At 44.0% G+C, this 8,308-nt stretch overlaps 1 pseudogene; it reads right to left on the bottom strand.

The window, feature by feature from the left end:
• Nucleotides 1-6,601: 6,601 nt before the first annotated feature.
• LOC111542287 lies at nucleotides 6,602-7,825 on the bottom strand (annotated as a pseudogene).
• Between the last annotated feature and the right edge of the window lie 483 nt (nucleotides 7,826-8,308).

Below are 8,308 nucleotides of genomic sequence, written 5' to 3'. Positions count from 1 at the left end.
ACTTCTGGGCAAAGACAGGCCCAAGAAATTTGAGGGAGAAGAGAAAACACATAGAATGTAATTCTGATCTCTTTCCTTTTTTTTTTTTTTTTGAGACGGAGTTTAGCTCTTGTTGCCCAGGCTGGAGTGCAATCGTCTGATCTTGGCTCACTGCAACCTCTGCCTCCCAGGTTCAAGTGATTCTTCTGCCTCAGCCTCCTGAGCAGCTGGGATTAGAGGCATGCACCACCACGTCCAGCTACTTTTGTATTTTTAGTAGAGATGGGGTTTCTCCATGTTGGTCAGGCTGGTGTTGGACTCCTGACCTCAGGTGATCCACCCACCTCAGCCGCCAGGCTGAGTGCAGTGGTGCAATCTGCCACCTCGGCCTCCCAAAGTGCTAGGATTACAGGCATGAGCCACCATGCCCAGCTGAAGGAAGTATTTTCTAAGGTTCTGGTGATTTGTGCTAGCCATATTAGACGTGCAGATAACTTTTAAATTGTTTATGTCAGCAGAGAAACATAGTGACATTAAGACATGTACGCTCATTACCCATTATATTATTTTTGTACCTTGGTCTGGCTCTAAAATCTTGCTGCTCTCACTTTCTCCCAATCCACAGTTCTTCCCACGACTATAAACATCAAGGCACACAGGAGTTGTTAGGGACAAACTTCCCCAAGAAAGCTTCTTGGTGCTGCCCACCCTTCCCCGCAAGTCTCTTTACATTTCTAAGCCCTTGTCTAGGTGCCACGGTGAAGCCAGCAGACTTCACTTATCAGACCTTGCTGCAATAAGCAAATCCCAATTACAAACCATCTGGACCGCACAGGGCGAAGTCGTGGGAAGCATAAGTTATGTACACCCTCCTGTAATAAACGTCACAAGGTGATATGTGGCAAAATTAACCAGCAAACAACCCCAGGATGTGGCTGTAGCAAAGAGCTCCCTCAAACTCCCCTCCCCAATATAAACCCCTCATTCTGTAAGCTTGGGGCTGCCTCCTCTGTCTGTGGTGGAGCAGCCAGCAGGTTAATAAACTTCCTTGCCTGACTTTAAGTCTCTCTCTCATCCTTTCTCTCGGCTAACCTTACAGGAGTCACACTTCCAATAGTTCCTACCTTTTAAGTGTTTGTGCAACAACCATGAAGAGAAAGTGAGAGAACAACAGAATCAGCTTTATGTAATTGAAACATAAATCCAATAATATAAGGAATGGATATTAAGCTGTGATAAGTTGGGAAAATGGAATTCTTGACTTTCAACTTTGTGAAGCTTTCAACTTCAACACTAAGAAGCAGCCAGACCAGTGTAGTTGATGTATCCCAGAGGTGGAAAGAAAGGGTGCTTCCCAGCCATTCTTGGCTGAGTGTACCATGGTTGCCCCAGCGAGGAAGGTTGGTGACTAATACCTGAACCACAGTGAAGTTATATATGTATATGATTGTAAATTGCCACATAAATGTATGCATACATGTTAATTATAAACTTACCCAAAGAGAAGATTCACTCTTTTATTTATTCTTTGTGATCTTTATGAATTCTCAGGTAATATAATCTTTTCAAGGTACTACTAAGGAAAGGAACTTGAACTGGGTCAAATCAATATTTACATTAAGATAAAACCAAATCATTTATGCAGTCCATGAGCACATACTACACACATACATACTACACACAGAAAGTATGACCAAAGATTGATGTTTGGTCATTGTACATAAAATTAATGAGCCTGTTACCCTGATGGGGATGATTTTCTGTACATGTCCTTTAGCCCCAGGTAGCCAGCATCTAATCTCTTTTGTTATGTAACAGTGAGCACCAAGACAAGATGAAGTAATCATATGCTAACAGATCCAGAAATACCAGCCCTACAGGTGCACAACCCAATAAAACTAGGCTGTTAGAAAGGTTAGAAGGTCATGTTAGATGCAGATGCTGATTAAAGGAAATCCTTTGGTACTAAAAACCAATCTTTAAAAGACAGCAGCATCACTGAAGATTTTTGGTACTGTTCTCTTGATTTCCTGCATTTTCTTCTTCTTCTCTTATTTTCTGTCCCCTCTCACTCTGCCTTTTTTTAATCTTCTTTTCCTCTTACTTCTTTATTATGATAATGATGTATAAGTGACAGAATCAAACATAGAGGACACAAGAAGCAGTCTTGTCTTCCAAGGGCTTAGTAAGTAGTTGAGAACTTGAACACTAAGAAGACAGCAATTTAAGCATAGTTTCCTTCCCTCCAACTAGTGACTCCAATCTTTAATCAAAAGACAGCTAAGACCTGTGGATTTATGAATAAATATAAGGCTGTGGGCTTTCAATGAGTCCTGGAGGAAAGGGTACCAGGATCCCCCACCAAAGCCTACAACATACACCATCATTGGAAATCAGGGCAAGAACAAACCAATAAATCCAGGGAAAACTTGGCTCTCTAAGATCTTACGGATTCTAAGGGTAAAGGTTGATTTCACCCCCACATGAATATGTGACTTCTGGTTCTAAAAAGACAAAAGGAACTGAATGGTGGCCCTTGTTCTCCCTACCTCTGAGAGGATTTACGAAGAGCAGGGAGCAGGATGTCTTCCTCCCAGCTTCAGTAGAAGACTGAAGCTTATCTCCGCACAATGAGTTCAAACAGGAGACCACTTTGCCTTCCATCACATCTATTGTAGTAGGACGAGCAGCAGACAAAACCCCTCAGACACTGAGTTGAGGAAGGAAAGGGCTTTATTCAGCTGGGAGTGTCAGCAGACTTACATCTCAAAAAACCAAGCTCCCCAAATGAGCAATTCCTGTCCCTTTTAAGGGCTTACAACTCTAAAGGGGTCTGAGTGAGAAGGTCGTGATCGATTGAGCAAGCAGAGCGTATGTGACTGGGGGCTACATGCACCAGGAATCAGAATGGAACGGAACAGAACAGTACAGGGATTTTCACGATGCTTTTCCATACAATGTCTGGAATCTGTAGATAACACAAGCAGTTAAGTCAGGAGTTGATTTTTAACTACTAGGTCCAGGGCGTGGTGCTGGGCTGTCTGCCTGTGGATTTCATTTCTGCCTTTTAGTTTTTACTTCTTTTTTCTTTGGAGGCAGAAATTAGGCATAAGACAATATGAAGGGTGGTCTCCTCCCTTACTATGACTCCTGCTTCTCAGGATACTCCACAACGAATCCTGAGCCCGACTGAGTCAACAAAGGATAAAACAATATATTAATATCTAAAGGAAAAAAAAAAGAAATAAAATATTTTCCAACTTAAAATTCCTTACATCAGTGAAGGGAGATGATCACTGTTGAGACCCAAATCAGTGGGCTAGACGATCAAATGGGGAAAATAGCTTAGAACAAGGAGGAAAGATATAAAGTATAAAAGGAAAATATCTTGGGCCCCCAAAATCACTAAGGAAAACTCAAGCTGGAAACTGCTTAGGGCAAACCTGCCTCCCATTTTATTCAAAGTCACTCATCTGCTCACTGAGATAGATGCATATCTGACTTACCTCCTTTGGAAAGGCTAATCAGAAACTCAGAAAAATGTAACTATTTGTGCATCACCTATCTGTGACCTGGAAGCTCCCTTCCCTGCTTCCTGCCTTTAGTTCAAGTTGTCCTGCCTTTCCAGACTGAACCAATGTATTTCTTACCTACATTGATTGATGTCTCATGTCTCCCCAAATGTATGAAACCAACCTTTACCCTGACCACTGTGGGCACGTGTCACCAGGACTTCCTGAGGCTGTGTCATGGCACATCCTCAACTTTGGCAAAGTAAATTTTCTAAATTAACTGAGACCTGTCTCAGATTTTCTGGGTTCACAAAAGCAATTAAAATTGTGAGAGAAAGGATATGACATTTTGAGGATAGATCCAAGAAGTTTAGTATATTATATTGGGAGATCCAGATGGGGAAAAAGGCACATAGAAGGAAAGGCAACATAAGAAAGGAGAAAAATTTTTGGACCAAGAAATACTTGAATCTACAGATTGAATGGATTCACCAAGTTCCAGGCTTGATTGATAAATTCACACATACACATACCCTTAGCAATACCCTTGAAAGATTCTGGAACTCCAAGGAAAAAAAGAAGTCTTTACAAACTTTTCCACTCAGAAAAAGTAAATTGCCTTATTAATTATAATGCAAACAGAATCAGACCTCTTGTGCATCAGCAGCAGCTGGAAGTTAGTGGAATATCCGCAGACTTCTGAAATGCATGGACTCCAACTCAAGAATTTCTTGACCAGCCAAAGAATCATTTGGTTGTCAGAGTGAGGAAGAAATTATTTGTAGGTATGTAAGAAGTCAAAGACTAATGCCTACATTTTCCCACCTTAAGAAAATACTTAAGAAGTGACTCCAGATGATAGATTAACCATAAGAGAAACTACAAGATGATAAAGAAGGGAAGAAATGGTAGTGATACAGGAGCTGAAAAGAAATTATTTAGGCAGTTAGTGAGGGTAAGAGAGTCCTTGGTGAGGCTTCACTTTTAATAAAAAACAGCCCCCAAACCATTTCTTTTCTAACAAACAGCAGCCAGTAAAATCGAGCTGCAGACGTAGATAAGCAAGCTGGAAGCTTGCACAGGTGAATGATGGCAGCTGTGTCAATAGGAAAAGGCTACCTGGGGGCCAGGCATGTTCAACATGGAAGCTCCATCTTCCATTTTCTTTGTCACCACATGTACAGTAAAGAAACAGGGAACATGGTGCCAGCCAGGTAGATAACTCATTTGCATAATAAAAGATTAGGGTGCAGTGGCCACCCTCTTCAGATGCTATGCAAATGGCACACTGGTCCAACCAATTCTCTGCACCCTATGTAAATCAGACACCACCTTCTCAAGCCCATCTGTAAAACCAGCCGCATCTTGCCAGGTACCAGGAGATCCATTTGGAACCCCCTCCTGCTGCACAAGGGAGCTTTTCTCTTTTGCCTATTAAACTTTCACTCTTAAACTCACTCCTTGTTAGTCTGTTTCCTTGATTTCCTTGGTGTGAGGCAATGAACCTGGGGTATTACCCCAGACAAACAACACTGCTTCAGTAGTGAGCAACAAAATGTAGAACAAATAAGTCAATATAAAGACATATATAGATGACATATGTCTAGATAATCACAGACTGAGAATGTATAAGTGCAGATATGAAACAGCATAATAGCTAAATATATGAAGCAAAACCTGTAAGAAATACAAGAAGAATTTTATTAAATAAAATTATATTGGAAAACTTAAATTTTTTTTCAGAACTGGATAAATTTGGTATATAGCAAATGTGGAATGGCATAGGAATTAAGTAATACAATTAATAAATGATGTGGTATCTATGTGTAAGGTCTAACATCCCTCAAACAACAAGAAATATGTTCTTGTACTGATAGAATATTTACAAAAGTCAGTCATATTTGACCAAGAAGAAAACCTTAACAGACTCTAAAAACCACATTCCTTGATTTCAAGCCAACAGATTGAAAACAAATAATGTAAAGATAGCAAGAAACCATACACAGAAAAAAATGTTTTAAGTTATAAAATATCTATAAAGCAATGAAAAAGAGAACACTTTTTACCAAAATCCAAATGACACAGTGGAAACTACTCAGAAGAAAATGTGTACCTTAATGTTTTCATAAAATAATATAAAAATAATGTTAGATTTCATTTCAAGAAATTAAAAAAAAAAAAAGAGCAACAAAGTCAATTTTTAAAAATTAGAAAGACGGCCGGGCACAGTGGCTCATGCCTGTTATCCCAGCACTTTGAGAGGCCAAGGTGGGCAGATCACGAGGTCAAGAGTTTGAGGCCACCCTGGCCAACATGGTGAAACCCCATCTCTACTAAAAAAAAATACAAAAATTAGCTGGGCATGGTGGCGGGTGCTTGTAGTCCCAGCTACTCTGGAGGCTGAGGCAGAAGAATCACTTGAACCTGGGAGGTGCAGGTTGCAGTGAGCCGAGATCGCGCCACTGCACTCCAGCCTGGGCGACAGTGAGACTCTGTCTCAAAAAAAATAAAAATAAAAATAAAAATAAAAATTAGAAAGAGGATTTATAAAGACAAAAGCTAAAATTAATTTAATAGAAAACAGTAGACAAATAAATACAAAATCCTTTGCAAAAGATGAAAAAGATCTATTCTGATTAAGAAAAAAGACTGAGCAAAAGGAAAAAAATTAAGAAATCTGTAGAAAACTACAAATGAGGAGAAATTAAAATTATAATAAGAGAAACCCATGGCAACAAACTGGAATCCTAAAGAAAACAGCTGATTTCCTAGTAAAAATACAAATTACCAAAATTGACTCTGAAATAAGGATGGTATAAATAGATCAATTAGCACAGAAAAGTTTGGAATTGTCCTTAAAAGTCTTGCATTGGGAAAGATCCCACGATTACATGGGTTCACAGCTGAGTGTTAGTTGACTTTTTACTGAATTCTTTTTTTCTTGGTTTTTAAAAGGCTTTATTGGAGAAACGTACAGGGGTGAAGACCGTCCTTGGAGGCCTCAGGATGCCATCCTCCATGTTGCTGGGCAGTCGAAGTCCCCCGGGGCTCCTGCTCAGAAGCGTGTCACCAGTCTCTGCGGGAGCCTAGTCTGTGACTCCTGAAGGGGTTCATCCAGGGTAGCCACTACCCCCCATTCCTTGCTGCTGCTGCTCCTGCTCCAGGTTCCACTGCAGGACCTGCGCTGGTTGGCAATGACTTGCAGTATGCCGTTGAGGAAGTTGCCCTGGGGGATGAGGCCGATGAAGATTTTCTTCTCAGAGGAGTACAGGAGCATGAGCACACGGATCTTGCACAACGCTTTGTAGGAAAAGTGCACTCAGCCGGTGAAGCCATTGTCCATGATCCGGCACAGGCTCTTCAGCGTCTCCAGGTCCTTGGTGAAGTGGAACTGCACCAGGCGCTAGTTCTGCAACAGCAGCACCAGGGTGGTCAGCAGCTGCTGCGGAATGAGCTGCATGTACAGCTTCCTCGGCCACTGCTCGGTCCTCAGGATCTCCCCTGGTTCACGTAGACGTGGGACCGCAGCCACCTCTTGGACCGACTGTTGGGATCAGGCCTGGGTTCCTGCCACTCCATGACGCCGCTCCACGCCAGGAACTTGTTGACGATCTGGACTGGGCCTAAGTTGACATCACCAGGTCCCATTGCCTGCTTGCGGGTAGTGATGACCTGCCGGATGGCGCTGACGAAGCCGCTCTTCGTCCTGGAAGAGTACAGGAACATGAGCACGCACTTCTCGCAGGGGCAGATGTGGCGAAACGGCATGCAGCCCGCGAAGCCGTTGCTCATGATGCTGCAGAGCCTGTTGAGCAAGCCGCAGTCTCTGTTGGTGAAGTGGAACTGTGCCAGCTGGGAGTTGCGGAACAGGGGTCTCAGCATGGCCATCAGCTGCTGCGGGATCAGCAGCATGATCAGCTTCAGCTGCCACTGGTTGGTCTCCAGGTTCTCGCCTTGGTTCACGTAGGCTTGGCAGAGCAGGGCGCGCTTCAACTTTATAGTGGAGTCGGAGTAGAGTCTGCGCTTCTCCTGTCACTCGAGGACGCCGCTCCAGGCCAGCAGCTTGTTGCTGAGCCGGTGCTCGCTCACAGTCAGACCCCCGAGGGTGAGCCCAGGTGAGGAGGGACCGATGGGACCCAGCGCCCCGAAGACCCGAGCACCTTTCATGGGAGGGGCCGAGCAGGCCCGGAGTTGCAGAGGCTGTGGGCTTCGGGGGCTGGCCGGCCAGGAGCGCTAGCGGACAGCGCGCACTGCGAGGGGCCGCGCGGGCGGCCGTGACCCCCTAGGGGGCCCCTGGCTCCGGAGCGGTACGGGACCCGGCGCGGACTGACCATGGCCGGCGCGGGCGCGGGCCGAGCCGGCGGGGAGCTGCCGCGGGCCACACAGGGGGCTGCGGGCTTGCGGCTTGGGGGAGACGGGCTGAGCTGTACCAAACGCGGGAGATGAGCCGCCGGAGAGGGGTAGCTGCGACCCAACCACTGCAACTTTTACTGAATTATAATGTTATTTTAAATGGTCAAGGCCTACAAAAAGAAAAGGGACTTTCCTCGATTCATTTCATAGTTTAAAATTAATATAGTTAACATAGTTCATCTAATCTGCCAATGATTATAACATTCACATTATGTACCATTACACTTCTTAGCACTTAGAATATTTATTTTAAGTTTACCGAAAGCACTGCTTTGGGCTTTTTTTGAGACAAAGTCTCTTTCTGTTGCCCAGGCTGGAGTGCAGTGGTGCGATCTCAGCTCACTGCAAGCTCCGCCTCCCGGGTTCACGCCATTCTCCTGCCTCAGCCTCCTGAGTAGCTGGGA

This window comes from Piliocolobus tephrosceles, chromosome 2 (genome assembly GCF_002776525.5).
Source record: "Piliocolobus tephrosceles isolate RC106 chromosome 2, ASM277652v3, whole genome shotgun sequence".
Classification (NCBI taxonomy): Eukaryota; Metazoa; Chordata; class Mammalia; order Primates; family Cercopithecidae; genus Piliocolobus; species Piliocolobus tephrosceles.
Note: the sequence above shows the minus strand (reverse complement) of the source record. Positions and strands in the feature narration are given on the sequence as shown.